The following is a 16,211-nucleotide window of genomic DNA, read 5'->3' as shown; positions in this document are numbered from 1 at the left end:
AATCCAATTGAGTGATTAAACAGCTCTTCATTTTCTGGCTTTATTTTTATACTAACTAATTTGTTCTCTGAAAAGTGTCCACAAAGCCAAGTATCTGATTAACATATTTGTAGGGATGGTTTTTCACCTATTACTAAATTAAACTTGCTTCATTGGAAAGGCAGCAAGATGCATCCTCATTTCAATATCTACTGAAATAATACAGGTTGACACCAGGAAACATTAACGCCACTGCATCCTTGCTGCTTTCTCATGTGGAAGTCTGTTTAATGTGAAAACAAGGTGATATCTAATTAGCACACAGGTAAGGAATTAAGAAAATCTTTATTTAAGGGTGAAGATGTTTCTCACAAAATCGTTGCCCCAATGCATCATTGAAATTCAAGCTGGAAAGATGATTTTAATATATCACTTGTACATTTTGTATTGCTCTTATGGTGACAATGTAGTTTGTTTTTGTCAATTACCATTTTAATAATAGGGTAAAGAAAATTAAGTGGATTTTTGAAAGAAAACAATACTGTCAATATACTATTAAAACAAATTAAAATGGTAAAAGTTATTGTACTTTAAGTAAAAATAAAAGCTAAAATATCAATCCCAGTTTTGGATTACTTTAAAGAACAAAAAAAAAATTCATATAGCAAAGGATAGTTTCAATCTGCCTACCTCTGGGTTATGGGCCCAGCATGCTTCCATTGCAGTACTCTGCTGCACATGTAAGTGCAAGAGATCCTGAAGCACTCACTCATCATGCGAAAGTACCAATGTGTTTCTTCATTGGTTGCTGGAAGAAACATTTTACAAAAACTCTCCAGATTATTGACTTTTTAAAGTTTTTCTAGTAAACGTTCTAGATGAATGCTTATTAGTCTTTGTCAGTATGGGCTTTTTGCAAAGTGTCTCTGTGGCGCAATCGGTTAGTGTGTTCAGCTATTTATCAAAAGGTTGGTGGTTCAATCCCACCCAGGGACGTAATTGACCTTGTGATCAGATTTTGGTGATATTTAAGTAGACAAGTCAAAATTGCAAACCCCCTCTTATGGTATAGGGTACCTGGCCTTCTCTGATGTAATCAGAGTTAGATTTGATTAAGTGATTTTATAAAAAAACAGCTAGGAAGCACAATTTAGCAGTGGGTTGCAGAGAAAAAGAAAAATGCTGGCAGAAAAATCCAATTGAGTGATTAAACAGCTCTTCATTTTCTGGCTTTATTTTTATGATTACAAATTTGTTCTCTGAAAAGTGTCCACAAAGCCAAGTATCTGATTAACATCTTTGTAGGGATGGTTTTTCACCTATTACTAAATTAAACTTGCTTCATTGGAAAGGCAGCAAGATGCATCCTCATTTCAATATCTACGGAAATAATACAGGTTGACACCAGGAAACATTAACGCCACTGCATCTTTGCTGTTTTCTCATGTGGAAGTCTATTTAATGTAAAAACAAGGTGATATCTAATTAGCACACAGGTAAGGAATTAAGAAAATCTTTATTTAAGGGTGAAGATGTTTCTCACAAAATCGTTGCCCCAATGCATCATTGAAATTCAAGCTGGAAAGATGATTTTAATATATCACTTGTACATTTTGTATTGCTCTTCTGGTGACAATGTAGTTTGTTTTTGTCAATTACCATTTTAATAATCGGGTAAAGAAAATTAATTGGATTTTTGAAAGAAAACAATACTGTCAATATACTATTAAAACAAATTAAAATGGTAAAAGTTATTGTACTTTAAGTAAAAATAAAAGAGCAAAAATATCAATCCCAGTTTTGGATTACTTTAATTAACAAAAAAAATGCATATAGCAGAGGATAGTTTCAATCTGCCTACCTCTGGGTTATGGACCCAGCATGCTTCCATTACAGTACTCTGCTGCACATGTAAGTGCAAAAGATCCTGAAGCACTCACTCATCATGGGAAAGTACCAATGTGTTTCTTCATTGGTTGATGGAAGAAACATCTTACAAAAACTCTCCACATTATTGACTTTTTAAAATGTTTCTAGGAATCGTTCTAGATGAATGCTTATTAGCCTTTGTCAGTATGCACTTTTGCAAAGTGTCGCTGTGGCGCAATCAGTTAGTGTGTAAGGCTATTAACCAAAAGGTTGGTGGTTCAATCCCACCCAGGGACTTAATTGACCTTGTTATCAGATTTTGGTGATCTTTAAGTAGACAAGTCAAAATGTCAAACCCCCTGTTATGGTGTAGGGTACCTGGCCTTCTCTGATGTAATCTCTGATGTAATTTAGCAGTGGGTTGCAGAGAAAAAGAAATATGCTGGCAGAAAAATCCAATTGAGTGATTAAACAGCTCTTCATTTTCTGGCTTTATTTTTATGCTAACAAATTTGTGCTCTGAAAAGTGTCCACAAAGCCAAGTATCTGATTAACACATTTGTAGGGATGGTTTTTCACCTATTATTAAATTAAACTTGCTTCATTGGAAAGGCAGCAAGTGATGTCATCCAAGCAGTGGGTCAAAGTTGGCTTCAAACCTCGTCTGCTTATGAAAAGAGAAAAGGGGTATGCAGGGCATGGCGGCCTTTTGCGGTGCTTGGATGACCCCTAGTTCGCATTAAATAATGCAGTCGAGTTTCCCACATTTGGGGAAATCACAGGGGTCAGCATACCCAGAATGCAATGAATGAACCGCACCCTGGGAGAACAGTCTTCATGACCATGGTATCTCCTATGCAAAATAAGTATGATTTGGGATAGGGCTGGGGAGGGCCGCTGCTCAGGCACATCTCTGTCAAGTAAAGGAGATTCAACTGAGGCAGCACAAGGGAACTCTCATCTGGGGACAACAACTGCAGGGAGAACACATATTTTCAGATGAACATGGGAGGGCAGAAGGCTGCCTAATACTGAAGCACCCCCAAACAACAAACCAAATGCAACAACTAGTGCAAGCATTCCTGGGGGAAGGCCTGCAGCAGATGGATTTGCATATGGCGATGTCATCCAAGCAGTGGGTCAAAGTTGGCTTCAACCCTCGTCTGCATATGAAAAGAGAAAAGGGGCGTGCAGGGCATGGCGGCCTTTTGCGGCACTTGGATGACCCCTAGTTCGCATTAAACACCTCCACCCTCCGTCGGTGTGGGGCTCATGTTGGCTATGCCCCAGCCCCTGAAGGATTCAAGCTGATTTCTTGCAGCAGCTGGGCACTGTAACAGCTCCAGAGCTGCTCTGTAAGGCAAGTAAAAGGGTGTGGGCCCTGCAGCACTACCTGTAGTTCGCATTGTGCGAGACCCCTAGTTCGCATTAAACACCCCCACCCTCCTTCGGTGTGGGGCTCATGTTGGCCATGCCCCAGCCCCTGAAGCATTCACGCTGATTTCTTGCAGCAGCTGGGCACTGTAACAGCTCAAGAGCTGCTCTGTAAGGCAAGTAAAAGGGTGTGGGCCCTGCAGCACTACCTGTAGTTTGCATTGTGCATTGGAAGGCACAAAGGAAGCAGACGGGAGGAGAAGTCAGGATAGTGCACAAGGGTATAGACGGGAGGGGCTCAAGAAAAAAGAAGTGGAAACAGACAGCAAACTAGGCTTCCAATGCACAATGCAAACTACAGGTAGTGCTGCAGGGCCCACACCCTTTTACTTGCCTTACAGAGCAGCTCTGGAGCTGTTTAATCACTCAATTGGATTTTTCTGCCAGTATAATTTTTCTCTTACGTCCTAGAGGATGCTGGGGACTCCGTAAGGACCATGGGGGATAGACGGGCTCCGCAGGAGACATGGGCACTTTTAGAAAGACTTTAGATCTGGGTGTGCACTGGCTCCTCCCTTTATGCCCCTCCTCCAGACCTCAGTTTACTACTGTGCCCAGAGGAGACTGGGTGCTTTTCAGGGAGCTCTCCTGAGTTTCCTGACAGAAAGTATATTTGTTAGATTTTTTTATTTTCAGGGAGCCTGCTGGCAACAGACTCCCTGCATCGAGGGGCGGAGGGGAGAGATGCACACCTACTTCTGTGAGTTGATAGGCTCTGCTTCTTAGGCTACTGTACAGCATTAGCTCCAGAGGGATCGGTACGCAGGTCTCACCCTCGCCGTCCGTCCCAGAGCCGCGCCGCCGTCCCACTCGCAGAGCCGGAAGTTAGAAGCCGGGTGAGTATGAGAAGAAAAGAAGACTTCAGAGGCGGCGGAAGACTTCATGATCTTCACTGAGGTAACGCACAGCAGTAAAGCTGTGCTCCATTGCTCCAATACACCTCACACACGGCAGTCAGTGTAAGGGTGAAGGGCGCAGGGGGGACGCCCTGGGCAGCAATATAGACCTCTCTTTGGCAAAATAAATATATATGCAGCTAGGCACTGTATATATATATAAGAGCCCCCGCCATTTTTTTACTATATTTGAGCGGGACAGAAGCCCGTCGCTGAGGGGGTGGGGCTTCTCCCTCAGCACTCACCAGCGCCATTTTCTCCACAGCACCGCTGAGGGGAAGCTCCACGGACTCTCCCCTGCTTATACCACGGTAGAAAGAGGGTCTTAAAGAAGAGGGGGGCACATAATTAGGCGCATATGGAAATACAGCGCTACTGGGTAAACATAAAATTATTGTGTTTTTTTCCTGGGTCATATAGCGTTGGGGTGTGTGCTGGCATACTCTCTCTCTCTGTCTCTCCAAAGGGCCTTGTTGGGGAACTGTCCTCAGATAAGAGGATTCCCTGAGTATATGGTGTGTCGGTACACGTGTGTCGACATGTCTGAGGTAGAAGGCTCTCCTAGAGAGGAGCAGGAGCAAATTAATGTGGTGTCTCCATCGACAACGCCGACACCTGACTGGATGGATATGTGGAATGTTTTAAGTGCTAATGTAAACTTATTACACAAGATATTAGACAAAGCTGAAGCTAGGGAACAGTCAGGGAGTCAACCCATGCCTGTCCCTATGTCGCAGGGACCTTCGGGGTCTCAAAAGCGCCCACTATCCCAAATAGTTGACACAGATACCGACACAGATTCTGACTCCAGTGTCGACTACGATGATGCAAAGTTACAGCCAAAATTGGCTAAATGTATTCGATATATGATTATTGCAATAAAAGATGTTTTGCACATCACAGAGTCCCCTGTCCCTGACACGAGGGTACACATGTATAAGGGAAAGAAACCTGAGATAACCTTTCCCCCCTCACATGAGTTGAACGAATTATGTGAAAAAGCTTGGGAATCTACAGACAAAAAGCTGCAGATTCCCAAAAGGATTCTTATGGCGTATCCTTTCCCGCCAATGGACAGGATACGGTGGGAATCCTCCCCTAGGGTGGATAAAGCATTGACACGCTTATCCAAAAAGGTAGCGCTGCCATCCCAGGATACGGCTACCATCAGGGACCCTGCTGACCGCAAGCAGGAGGTTACCCTAAAGTCCATTTACACACATTCTGGTACCTTACTCAGACCGGCAATTGCGTCGGCCGGGGTTGTAGCGCGGTGGCAGCATGGACAGATACCTTATCAGCAGAGATTGAGACCCTAGATAAGGATGCTATGTTATTGACCATAGGGCATATAAAAGATGCTGTCCTATATATGAGAGATGCTCAAAGTGACATTAGTCTACTGGGTTCTAGAATAAACGCTATGTCGATTTCTGCTAGACGAGTCCTATGGACCCGGCAATGGACAGGTGATGCCGACTCAAAAAGGCATATGGAGGTTTTACCTTACAGGGGTGAGGAATTGTTTGGGGAAGGTCTCTCGGACCTAGTCTCCACAGCTACAGCTGGTAAATCAAATTTTTTGCCTTATATTCCCTCACAGCCTAAGAAAGCACCACATTATCAAATGCAGTCCTTTCGATCACAGAGAAACAAGAAAGTACGAGGTGCGTCCTTTCTTGCCAGAGGTAAGGGCAGAGGGAAGAAGCTGCACAACACAGCTAGTTCCCAGGAACAGAAGTCCTCCCCGGCCTCTACAAAATCCACTGCATGACGCTTGGGCTCCGCTAAAGGAGTCCGCCCAGTTGGGGGCACGTCTTCGAGTTTTCAGCCACATCTGGGTTCATTCGCAGGTGGATCCCTAGGCAATAGAAATTGTTTCTCAGGGTTACAAGCTGAAATTCGAAGAGGTGCCTCCTCGCCGGTTTTTCAAATCGGCCCTACCATCTTCTCCCCAGGAAAGGGAGATAGTGTTAAATGCAATTCACAAATTGTATCTTCAACATATGCAGATGAGGGTTCCAGCCAACTTTGGCCCACTGCTTGGATGACATCACCGTATGCAAATCCGTCTTCTGCAGACCTTCTCCCAGGAATGCTTGTACTAGTTGTTGCATTTGGTTTGTTGTTTGGGCGTGCTTCAGTATTAGGCAGCCTTCTGCCCTCCCATGTTCATCTGAAAATATGTGTTCTCCCGGCAGTTGTTGTCCCCAGATGAGAGTTCCCTTGTGCTGCCTCAGTTGAATCTCCTTTACTTGACAGAGATGTGCCTGAGCAGCGGCCCTCCCCAGCCCTATCTCAAATCATACTTATTTTGCATATGAGATACCATGGTCATAAAGATTGTTCTCCCAGGGCAAGGCTCACCCATTGCACTCTGGGTGTGCTGCTCCTGCGATTTCCCCAAATGTGGGAAACTTGACTGCATAAATTGTGTTTCCCCTGGTCGGCTCTCGTATAATTCAGATCTCTTTGTCTCAGGTCTCTCTCCAGCCTAGTTTGCTGTCTGTTTCCACTTCTGTTTTCTTGAGCCGCTCCCTTCTATGCCCTTGCGCACTATCCTGACTTCTCCCGTCTGCTTACTTTGTGCCTTCCAACGCACAATGCGAACTACAGGTAGTGCTGCAGGGCCCACACTCTTTTACTTGCCGTACAGAGCAGCTCTGGAGCTGTTACAGTGCCCAGCTTCTGCAAGAAATCAGCTTGAATGCTTCAGGGGCTGGGGCATAGCCAACATGAGCCCCACACCGAAGGAGGGTGGAGGTATTTAATGCGAACTAGGGGTCATTCAAGCACCGCAAAAGGCCGCCATGCCCTGCATAACCCTTTTCTCTTTTCATATGCAGATGAGGGTTCCAGCCAACTTTGGCCCACTGCTTGGATGACATCACCGTATGCAAATCCGTCTTCTGCAGACCTTCTCCCAGGAATGCTTTTACTAGTTGTTACATTTGGTTTGTTGTTTGGGGGTGCTTCAGTATTAGGCAGCCTTCTGCCCTCCCATGTTCATCTGAAAATATGTGTTCTCCCTGCAGTTGTTGTCCCCAGATGAGAGTTCCCTTGTGCTGCCTCAGTTGAATCTCCATTACTTGACAGAGATGTGCCTGAGCAGCGGCCCTCCCCAGCCCTATCCCAAATCATACTTATTTTGCATAGGAGTTTCCATGGTCATGAAGATTGTTCTCCCAGGGTGAGGTTCATTCATTGCATTATGGGTATGCTGACCCCTGTGATTTCCCCAAATGTGGGAAACTCGACTGCATTAATTGTGGTAGTGGGGGACTGTGTTTGTGCTTTCCTCTGGTCAGCTCTGGTAAAATACAGATTTCTTTGTCTCAGATCTTCCTCTAGCCTTGTTCTTTTTTCGAGAGTTTCCTTGTGCTGCCTCAGTTGGATCTCCTTCACTTGACAGGGGGGTGCCCGAGCAGCGACCCTCCCCATCTCTAGCCCAACTCCTACTTACCTGCCAGGTGAGATACTATGATCATGAAGGTGCTTCTCCCAGGGCAAGGCTCACCCATTGCACTCTGGGTGTGCTGCTCCTACGATTTCCCCAAATGTGGGACACTTGACTGCATAATTTGTGTTTCCTCTAGTCGGCTACTCGTATAATTCAGATCTCTTTGTCTCAGGTCTCTCTCCAGCCTAGTTTGCTGTCTGTTTCCACTTCTCTTTTCTTGAGCCGCTGCCTTCTATGCCCTTGTGCACTCTCCTGACTTCTCCTGTCTGCTTACTTTGTGCCTTCCAACGCACAATACAAACTACAGGTAGTGCTGCAGGGCCCACACCCTTTTACTTGCCTTTCAGAGCAGCTCTGGAGCTGTTACAGTGCCCAGCTGCTGCAAGAAATCAGCTTGAATGCTTCAGGGGCTGGGGCATAGCCAACATGAGCCCCACACCGACGGAGGGTGGAGGTGTTTAATGCGAACTAAGGGTCATCCAAGCGCCGCAAAAGGCCGCCATGCCCTGCATACCCCTTTTCTCTTTTCATATGCAGATGAGGGTTCCAGCCAACTTTGGCCCACTGCTTGGATGACATCACCGTATGCAAATCCGTCTTCTGCAGACCTTCCCCCAGGAATGCTTGTACTAGTTGTTGCATTTGGTTTGTTGTTTGGGGTGCTTCAGTATTAGGCAGCCTTCTGCTCTCCCATGTTCATCTGAAAATATGTGTTCTCCCTGCAGTTGTTGTCCCCAGATGAGAGTTCCCTTGTGCTGCCTCAGTTGAATCTCCTTTACTTGACAGAGATGTGCCTGAGCAGCGGCCCTCCCCAGCCCTATCCCAAATCATACTTATTTTGCATAGGAGATACCATGGTCATGAAGATTGTTCTCCCAGGGTGAGGTTCATTCATTGCATTCTGGGTATGCTGACCCCTGTGATTTCCCCAAATGTGGGAAACTCGACTGCATTATTTGTGGTAGTGGGGGACTGTGTTTGTGCTTTCCTCTGGTCAGCTCTGGTAAAAGTCAGATTTCTTTGTCTCAGATCTTCCTCTAGCCTTGTTCTTTTTTCGAGAGTTTCCTTGTGCTGCCTCAGTTGGATCTCCTTCACTTGACAGGGGGGTGCCCGAGCAGCGACCCTCCCCAGCTCAAGCCCAACTCCTACTTACCTGCCAAGTGAGATACTATGATCAGGAAGGTGCTTCTACCAGGGCAAGGCTCACCCATTGCACTCTGGGTGTGCTGCTCCTACGATTTCCCCAAATGTGGGACACTTGACTGCATAATTTGTGTTTCCTCTGGTCGGCTACTCGTATAATTCAGATCTCTTTGTCTCAGGTCTCTCTCCAGCCTAGTTTGCTGTCTGTTTCCACTTCTCTTTTCTTGAGCCCCTGCCTTCTATGCCCTTGTGCACTCTCCTGACTTCTCCTGTCTGCTTACTTTGTGCCTTCCAACGCACAATGCAAACTACAGGTAGTGCTGCAGGGCCAACACCCTTTTACTTGCCTTACAGAGCAGCTCTGGAGCTGTTACAGTGCCCAGCTGCTGCAAGAAATCAGCTTGAATGCTTCAGGGGCTGGGGCATAGCCAACATGAGCAGCAAGATGCAGCACTGGACTATTAGTAATGTACTGTTGTATGCTGAGCACCACAATGCAGCACAAGACAATGAGCAGTGATACTGAGCACTGATGAGGATACTACTGAGAACTGACACTGAGCAGGAGAGACACACTACTAGTATTACTGAGCAGCAATAAGTAACCACTGATACTGGGCACTGATATTGAGATTTCCACTGAGAGAACATAGCCACGTCCTCTCCGCTCTCTCTTCAATGCACGAGTAAAAATGGCGGCAACGCGCAGCTCTTTATATGGAATCCGAATCTCGCGAGAATCCGACAGCGGGATGATGACATTTTCCCTTGTTCAGGTTTTCCGAGTCAGGCGGGAACAACCGAGCCTGCCTCGGACCAGTGTAAACCACGTGGAGTTCGTCGGGAATTCGGTTCTCGGAGAACCGAACCCGCTCCTCTATATATACTATATTACTATGTTACTGTAGTATACAGAACACCACAATGCAATGAGCAGTGATAGTGAGCACTGATGAGGATACTAGAACTGACACTGAGCAGCAAGATGCAGCACTGGACTATTAGTAATGTACTGTAGTATGCTGAGCACCACAATGCAGCACAAGACAATGAGCAGTGATACTGAGCACTGATGAGGATACTACTGAGAACTGACACTGAGCAGGAGAGACACACTACTAGTATTACTGAGCAGCAATAAGTAACCACTGATACTGAGCACTGATATTGAGATTTCCACTGAGAGAACATAGCCACGTCCTCTCCGCTCTCTCTTCAATGCACGAGTAAAAATGGCAGCAACGCGCAGCTCTTTATATGGATTCCGAATCTCGCAAGAATCCGACAGCGGGATGATGACATTTTCCCTTGTTCAGGTTTTCCGAGTCAGGCGGGAACAACCGAGCCTGCCTCGGACCAGTGTAAACCACGTGGAGTTCGTGGGGAATTCGGTTCTCGGAGAACCGAACCCGCTCCTCTCTACCTTATACCCATCAATTTTTTTATTTTCAATCTAAGCCCCTGCAGTTTTCTGTAAGCATCTGCTTCGCTATGATGATCAACAAGTCACAAGGGCAAACACTCAGGGCTTGAGGCGTAGATCTTAGGACCAGCTGCTACAAGCATGGCAGAGGTGTCACTATCACTGGTGACACCCAGAGAGGTGGCAAGGGAGATTGTAATGCAGTGCGCGCAGATAAACAGCGCAATGGTAAAAAGGAGGCATGGTTTCATAGGTAGGGGCGTGGCCTGGTGGCCTGAATCTACATTTTGTTGCTCCGGGTGTCCCGGGGGTTGGGGGCTGCACCCGGGGACTAGTGTGTGAGCTGTGCTGGCTCCTGCACAGTGACAGGGCATGGCCACCCAGCATGACGCCTCCCTTCTTGACCATGCTGTAATTGCAGTCGCACTGCAGTTCAGCGTGATCATAAAAAATGGTGTAGGCTCCTGCTGGTGCAGGCTGTAGAGAAAAGCTGCTGTGACCACGCCCCCTGTGTCTCCTCCGTTGCAGACCCCATTTTGAAGCCTTGCCCCCGGACTAAGAGAAAAGTATGCCCTTGCGCACTATCCTGACTTCTCCTCCCGTCTGCTTAATTTGTGCCTTCCAACGCACAATGCGAACAACAGGTGGTGCTGCAGGGCCCACACCCTTTTACTTGCCTTACAGAACAGCTCTGGAGCTGTTACAGTGCCCAGCTGCTGCAAGAAATCAGCTTGAGTGCTTCAGGGGATGGGGCATGGCCAACATGAGCCCCACACCAAAGGAGGGTGGGGGTGTTTAATGCGAACTAGGGGTCATCCAAGCACTGCAAAAGGCCGCCATGCCCTGCATGCCCCTTTTCTCTTTTCATATGCAGATGAGGGTTCCAGTCAACTTTGGCCCACTGCTTGGATAACATCACCGTATGCAAATCCGTCTGCTGCAGACCTTCCCCCAGGAGTGCTTGTACTAGTTGTTGCATATGGTTTGATATTTGATGGTGCTTCAGTATTAGGCAGCCTTCCGCCCTCCCATGTTCATCTGAAAAGATGTGGTCTCCCTGCAGTTGTTGTCCCCAGATGAGAGTTCCCTTGTGCTGCCTCAGTTGAATCTCCTTTACTTGACAGAGATGTGCCTGAGCAGCGGCCCTCACCAGCCCTATCCCAAATCATACTTATTTTGCATAGGAGATACCATGGTCATGAAGATTGTTCTCCCAGGGTGAGGTTCATTCATTGCATTCTGGGTATGCTGACCCCTGTGATTTTCCCAAATGTGGGAAACTCGACTGCATATTTGTGGTAGTGGGGGACTGTGTTTGTGCTTTCCTCTGGTCAGCTCTGGTAAAAGTCAGATTTCTTTGTCTCAGATCTTCCTCTAGCCTTGTTCTTCTTTCGAGAGTTCTCTGGTGCTGCCTCAGTTGGATCTCCTTCACTTCACAGGGGGGAACCCGAGCAGCGACCCTCCCCAGCTCTAGCCCAACTCCTACTTACCTGCCAGGTGAGATACTATGATCATGAAGGTGCTTCTCCCAGGGCAAGGCTCAACCATTGCACTCTGGGTGTGCTGCTCCTGCGATTTCCCCAAATGTGGGAAACTTGACTGCATAATTTGTGTTTCCCCTCGTCGGCTCTCGTATAATTCAGATCTCTTTGTCTCAGGTCTCTCTCCAGCCTAGTTTGCTGTCTGTTTCCACTTCTCTTTTCTTGAGCCGCTCCCTTCTATGCCCTTGCGCACTATCCTGACTTCTCCCGTCTGCTTACTTCGTGCCTTCCAACGCACAATTCGAACTACAGGTAGTGCTGCAGGGCCCACACCCTTTTACTTGCCTTACAGAGTAGCTCTGGAGCAGTTACAGTGCCCAGCTGCTGCAAGAAATCAGCTTGAATGCTTCAGGGGCTGGGGCATAGCCAACATGAGCCCCACACCGAAGGAGGGTGGAGGTGTGTAATGCGAACTAGGGGTCATCCAAGCGCTGCAAAAGGCCGCCATGCCCTGCACGCCCCTTTTCTCTTTTCATATGCAGACGAGGGTTGAAGCCAACTTTGACCCACTGCTTGGATGACATCACCATATGCAAATCCATCTGCTGCAGGCCTTCCCCCAGGAATGCTTGCACTAGTTGTTGCATTTGGTTTGTTGTTTGGGGGTGCTTCAGCATTAGGCAGCCTTCTGCCCTCACATGTTCATCTGAAAATATGTGTTCTCCCTGCAGTTGTTGTCCCCAGATGAGAGTTCCCTTGTGCTGCCTCAGTTGAATCTCCTTTACTTGACAGAGATGTGCCTGAGCAGCGGCCCTCCCCAGCCCTATCCCAAATCATACTTATTTTGCATAGGCGATACCATGGTCATGAAGATTTTTCTCCCAGGGTGAGGTTCATTCATTGCATTCTGGGTATGCTGACCCCTGTGATTTCCCCAAATGTGGGAAACTCGACTGCATTATTTGTGGTAGTGGGGGACTGTGTTTGTGCTTTCCTCTGGTCAGCTCTGGAAAAAGTCAGATTTCTTTGTCTCAGATCTTCCTCTAGCCTTGTTCTTCTTTCGAGAGTTCCCTTGTGCTGCCTCAGTTGGATCTCTTTCACTTGACAGGGGGGTGCCCGAACAGCGACCCTCCCCAGCTCTAGCCCAACTCCTACTTACCTGCCAGGTGAGATACTATGATCATGAAGGTGCTTCTCCCAGGGCAAGGCTCACCCATTGCACTCTGGGTGTGCTGCCCCTGCGATTTCCCCAAATGTGGGAAACTTGACTGCATAATTTGTGTTTCCCCTGGTCGGCTCTCGTATAATTCAGATCTCTTTGTCTCAGGTCTCTCTCCAGCCTAGTTTGCTGTCTGTTTCCACTTCTCTTTTCTTCAGCCGCTCCCTTCTATACCCTTGTGCACTATCCTGACTTCTCCTCCCGTCTGCTTACTTTGTGCCTTCCAATGCACAATGCAAACTACAGGTAGTGCTGCAGGGCCCACACCCTTTTACTTGCCTTACAGAGCAGCTCTGGAGCTGTTACAGTGCCCAGCTGCTGCAAGAAATCAGCTTGAATGCTTCAGGGGATGGGGCATGGCCAACATGAGCCCCACACCAAAGGAGGGTGGAGGTGTTTAATGCGAACTAGGGGTCATCCAAGCACCGCAAAAGGCCGCCATGCCCTGCACGCCCCTTTTCTCTTTTCATATGCAGATGAGGGTTGAAGCCAACTTTGACCCACTGCTTGGATGACATCACCGTATGCAAATCCGTCTTCTGCAGAACTTCCCCCAGGAATGCTTGCACTAGTTGTTGCATTTGGTTTGTTGTTTGGGGGTGCTTCAGTATTAGGCAGCCTTCTGCCCTCCCATGTTCATCTGAAAATATGTGTTCTCCCTGCAGTTGTTGTCCCCAGATGAGAGTTCCCTTGTGCTGCCTCAGTTGAATCTCCTTTACTTGACAGAGATGTGCATGAGCAGCGGCCCTCCCCAGCCCTATTCCAAATCATACTTATTTTGCATAGGAGATACCATGGTCATGAAGATTGTTCTCCCAGGGTGAGGTTCATTCATTGCATTTTGGGTATGCTGACCCCTGTGATTTCCCCAAATGTGGGAAACTTGACTGCATTATTTGTGGTAGTGGGGGACTGTGTTTGTGCTTTCCTCTGGTCAGCTCTGGTAAAAGTCAGATTTCTTTGTCTCAGATTTTCCTCTAGCCTTGTTCTTCTTTCGAGAGTTCCATTGTGCTGCCTCAGTTGGATCTCCTTCACTTTACAGGGGGGTACCCGAGCAGCGACCCTCCCCAGCTCTAGCCCAACTCCTACTTACCTGCCAGGTGAGATACTATGATCATGAAGGTGCTTCTCCCAGGGCAAGGCTCACCCATTGCACTCTGGGTGTGCTGCCCCTGCGATTTCCCCAAATGTGGGAAACTTGACTGCATAATTTGTGTTTCCCCTGGTCGGCTCTCGTATAATTCAGATCTATTTGTCTCAGGTCTCTCTCCAGCCTAGTTTGCTGTCTGTTTCCACTTCTCTTTTCTTCAGCCGCTCCCTTCTATACCCTTGTGCACTATCCTGACTTCTCCTCCCGTCTGCTTACTTTGTGCCTTCCAATGCACAATGCAAACTACAGGTAGTGCTGCAGGGCCCACACCCTTTTACTTGCCTTACAGAGCAGCTCTGGAGCTGTTACAGTGCCCAGCTGCTGCAAGAAATCAGCTTTAATGCTTCAGGGGATGGGGCATGGCCAACATGAGCCCCACACCAAAGGAGGGGGGAGGTGTTTAATGCGAACTAGGGGTCATCCAAGCACTGCAAAAGGCCGCCATGCCCTGCATGCCCCTTTTCTCTTTTCATATGCAGATGAGGGTTCCTGTCAACTTTGGCCCACTGCTTGGATAACATCACCGTATGCAAATCCGTCTGCTGCAGACTTCCCCCAGGAGTGCTTGTACTAGTTGTTGCATATGGTTTGATATTTGATGGTGCTTCAGTATTAGGCAGCCTTCCGCCCTCCCATGTTCATCTGAAAAGATGTGGTCTCCCTGCAGTTGTTGTCCCCAGATGAGAGTTCACTTGTGCTGCCTCAGTTGAATCTCCTTTACTTGACAGAGATGTGCCTGAGCAGCGGCCCTCACCAGCCCTATCCCAAATCATACTTATTTTGCATAGGAGATACCATGGTCATGAAGATTGTTCTCCCAGGGTGAGGTTCATTCATTGCATTCTGGGTATGCTGACCCCTGTGATTTTCCCAAATGTGGGAAACTCGACTGCATTATTTGTGGTAGTGGGGGACTGTGTTTGTGCTTTCCTCTGGTCAGCTCTTGTTTAAAGTCAGATTTCTTTGTCTCAGATCTTCCTCTAGCCTTGTTCTTCTTTCGAGAGTTCCCTGGTGCTGCCTCAGTTGGATCTCCTTCACTTCACAGGGGGAAACCCGAGCAGCGACCCTCCCCAGCTCTAGCCCAACTCCTACTTACCTGCCAGGTGAGATACTATGATCATGAAGGTGCTTCTCCCAGGGCAAGGCTCAACCATTGCACTCTGGGTGTGCTGCTCCTGCGATTTCCCCAAATGTGGGAAACTTGACTGCATAATTTGTGTTTCCCCTGGTCGGCTCTCGTATAATTCAGATCTCTTTGTCTCAGGTCTCTCTCCAGCCTAGTTTGCTGTCTGTTTCCACTTCTCTTTTCTTCAGCCGCTCCCTTCTATACCCTTGTGCACTATCCTGACTTCTCCTCCCGTCTGCTTACTTTGTGCCTTTCAATGCACAATGCAAACTACAGGTAGTGCTGCAGGGCCCACACCCTTTTACTTGCCTTACAGAGCAGCTCTGGAGCTGTTACAGTGCCCAGCTGCTGCAAGAAATCAGCTTGAATGCTTCAGGGGATGGGGCATGGCCAACATGAGCCCCACACCAAAGGAGGGTGGAGGTGTTTAATGCGAACTAGGGGTCATCCAAGCACCGCAAAAGGCCGCCATGCCCTGCACGCCCCTTTTCTCTTTTCATATGCAGATGAGGGTTGAAGCCAACTTTGACCCACTGCTTGGATGACATCACCGTATGCAAATCCGTCTTCTGCAGAACTTCCCCCAGGAATGCTTGCACTAGTTGTTGCATTTGGTTTGTTGTTTGGGGGTGCTTCAGTATTAGGCAGCCTTCTGCCCTCCCATGTTCATCTGAAAATATGTGTTCTCCCTGCAGTTGTTGTCCCCAGATGAGAGTTCCCTTGTGCTGCCTCAGTTGAATCTCCTTTACTTGACAGAGATGTGCATGAGCAGCGGCCCTCCCCAGCCCTATTCCAAATCATACTTATTTTGCATAGGAGATACCATGGTCATGAAGATTGTTCTCCCAGGGTGAGGTTCATTCATTGCATTCTGGGTATGCTGACCCCTGTGATTTTCCCAAATGTGGGAAACTCGACTGCATTATTTGTGGTAGTGGGGGACTGTGTTTGTGCTTTCCTCTGGTCAGCTCTGGTTAAAGTCAGATTTCTTTGTCTCAGATCTTCCTCTAGCCTTGTTCTTCTTTCGAGAG

At 47.6% G+C, this 16,211-nt stretch overlaps 13 non-coding genes and 2 pseudogenes across 13 annotated transcripts; 14 read left to right on the top strand and 1 right to left on the bottom strand.

Moving 5' to 3' along the window:
- Positions 1 to 2,539: 2,539 nt before the first annotated feature.
- LOC134982302 (U1 spliceosomal RNA) lies at positions 2,540 to 2,718 on the bottom strand (annotated as a pseudogene).
- A 3,765-nt stretch (positions 2,719 to 6,483) lies between these two features.
- LOC134982287 (U1 spliceosomal RNA) lies at positions 6,484 to 6,646 on the top strand. Its single transcript, XR_010191017.1, has one exon. It is a non-coding gene; the product is annotated as a U1 spliceosomal RNA (small nuclear RNA).
- Positions 6,647 to 7,317: 671 nt separating this feature from the next.
- On the top strand, positions 7,318 to 7,481 carry LOC134982647 (U1 spliceosomal RNA). The gene has a single exon (XR_010191323.1). It is a non-coding gene; the product is annotated as a U1 spliceosomal RNA (small nuclear RNA).
- A 152-nt stretch (positions 7,482 to 7,633) lies between these two features.
- LOC134982964 (U1 spliceosomal RNA) lies at positions 7,634 to 7,797 on the top strand. Its single transcript, XR_010191579.1, has one exon. It is a non-coding gene; the product is annotated as a U1 spliceosomal RNA (small nuclear RNA).
- A 670-nt stretch (positions 7,798 to 8,467) lies between these two features.
- Positions 8,468 to 8,631, top strand: LOC134982600 (U1 spliceosomal RNA). The gene has a single exon (XR_010191281.1). It is a non-coding gene; the product is annotated as a U1 spliceosomal RNA (small nuclear RNA).
- A 152-nt stretch (positions 8,632 to 8,783) lies between these two features.
- Positions 8,784 to 8,947, top strand: LOC134982279 (U1 spliceosomal RNA). Its single transcript, XR_010191009.1, has one exon. It is a non-coding gene; the product is annotated as a U1 spliceosomal RNA (small nuclear RNA).
- A 2,424-nt stretch (positions 8,948 to 11,371) lies between these two features.
- On the top strand, positions 11,372 to 11,534 carry LOC134982613 (U1 spliceosomal RNA). The gene has a single exon (XR_010191293.1). It is a non-coding gene; the product is annotated as a U1 spliceosomal RNA (small nuclear RNA).
- A 152-nt stretch (positions 11,535 to 11,686) lies between these two features.
- On the top strand, positions 11,687 to 11,822 carry LOC134982995 (U1 spliceosomal RNA; annotated as a pseudogene).
- A 698-nt stretch (positions 11,823 to 12,520) lies between these two features.
- On the top strand, positions 12,521 to 12,684 carry LOC134982625 (U1 spliceosomal RNA). The gene has a single exon (XR_010191304.1). It is a non-coding gene; the product is annotated as a U1 spliceosomal RNA (small nuclear RNA).
- A 152-nt stretch (positions 12,685 to 12,836) lies between these two features.
- On the top strand, positions 12,837 to 12,999 carry LOC134982763 (U1 spliceosomal RNA). Its single transcript, XR_010191430.1, has one exon. It is a non-coding gene; the product is annotated as a U1 spliceosomal RNA (small nuclear RNA).
- A 674-nt stretch (positions 13,000 to 13,673) lies between these two features.
- LOC134982535 (U1 spliceosomal RNA) lies at positions 13,674 to 13,837 on the top strand. The gene has a single exon (XR_010191222.1). It is a non-coding gene; the product is annotated as a U1 spliceosomal RNA (small nuclear RNA).
- Positions 13,838 to 13,989: 152 nt separating this feature from the next.
- On the top strand, positions 13,990 to 14,152 carry LOC134982795 (U1 spliceosomal RNA). The gene has a single exon (XR_010191460.1). It is a non-coding gene; the product is annotated as a U1 spliceosomal RNA (small nuclear RNA).
- A 673-nt stretch (positions 14,153 to 14,825) lies between these two features.
- On the top strand, positions 14,826 to 14,989 carry LOC134982772 (U1 spliceosomal RNA). The gene has a single exon (XR_010191438.1). It is a non-coding gene; the product is annotated as a U1 spliceosomal RNA (small nuclear RNA).
- A 153-nt stretch (positions 14,990 to 15,142) lies between these two features.
- On the top strand, positions 15,143 to 15,305 carry LOC134982922 (U1 spliceosomal RNA). Its single transcript, XR_010191549.1, has one exon. It is a non-coding gene; the product is annotated as a U1 spliceosomal RNA (small nuclear RNA).
- A 674-nt stretch (positions 15,306 to 15,979) lies between these two features.
- Positions 15,980 to 16,143, top strand: LOC134982760 (U1 spliceosomal RNA). The gene has a single exon (XR_010191427.1). It is a non-coding gene; the product is annotated as a U1 spliceosomal RNA (small nuclear RNA).
- Positions 16,144 to 16,211: the final 68 nt, after the last annotated feature.

Source organism: Pseudophryne corroboree (genome assembly GCF_028390025.1).
Source record: "Pseudophryne corroboree isolate aPseCor3 chromosome 12 unlocalized genomic scaffold, aPseCor3.hap2 SUPER_12_unloc_1, whole genome shotgun sequence".
In the NCBI taxonomy this organism is placed as follows: domain Eukaryota; kingdom Metazoa; phylum Chordata; class Amphibia; order Anura; family Myobatrachidae; genus Pseudophryne; species Pseudophryne corroboree.
Note: the sequence above shows the minus strand (reverse complement) of the source record. Positions and strands in the feature narration are given on the sequence as shown.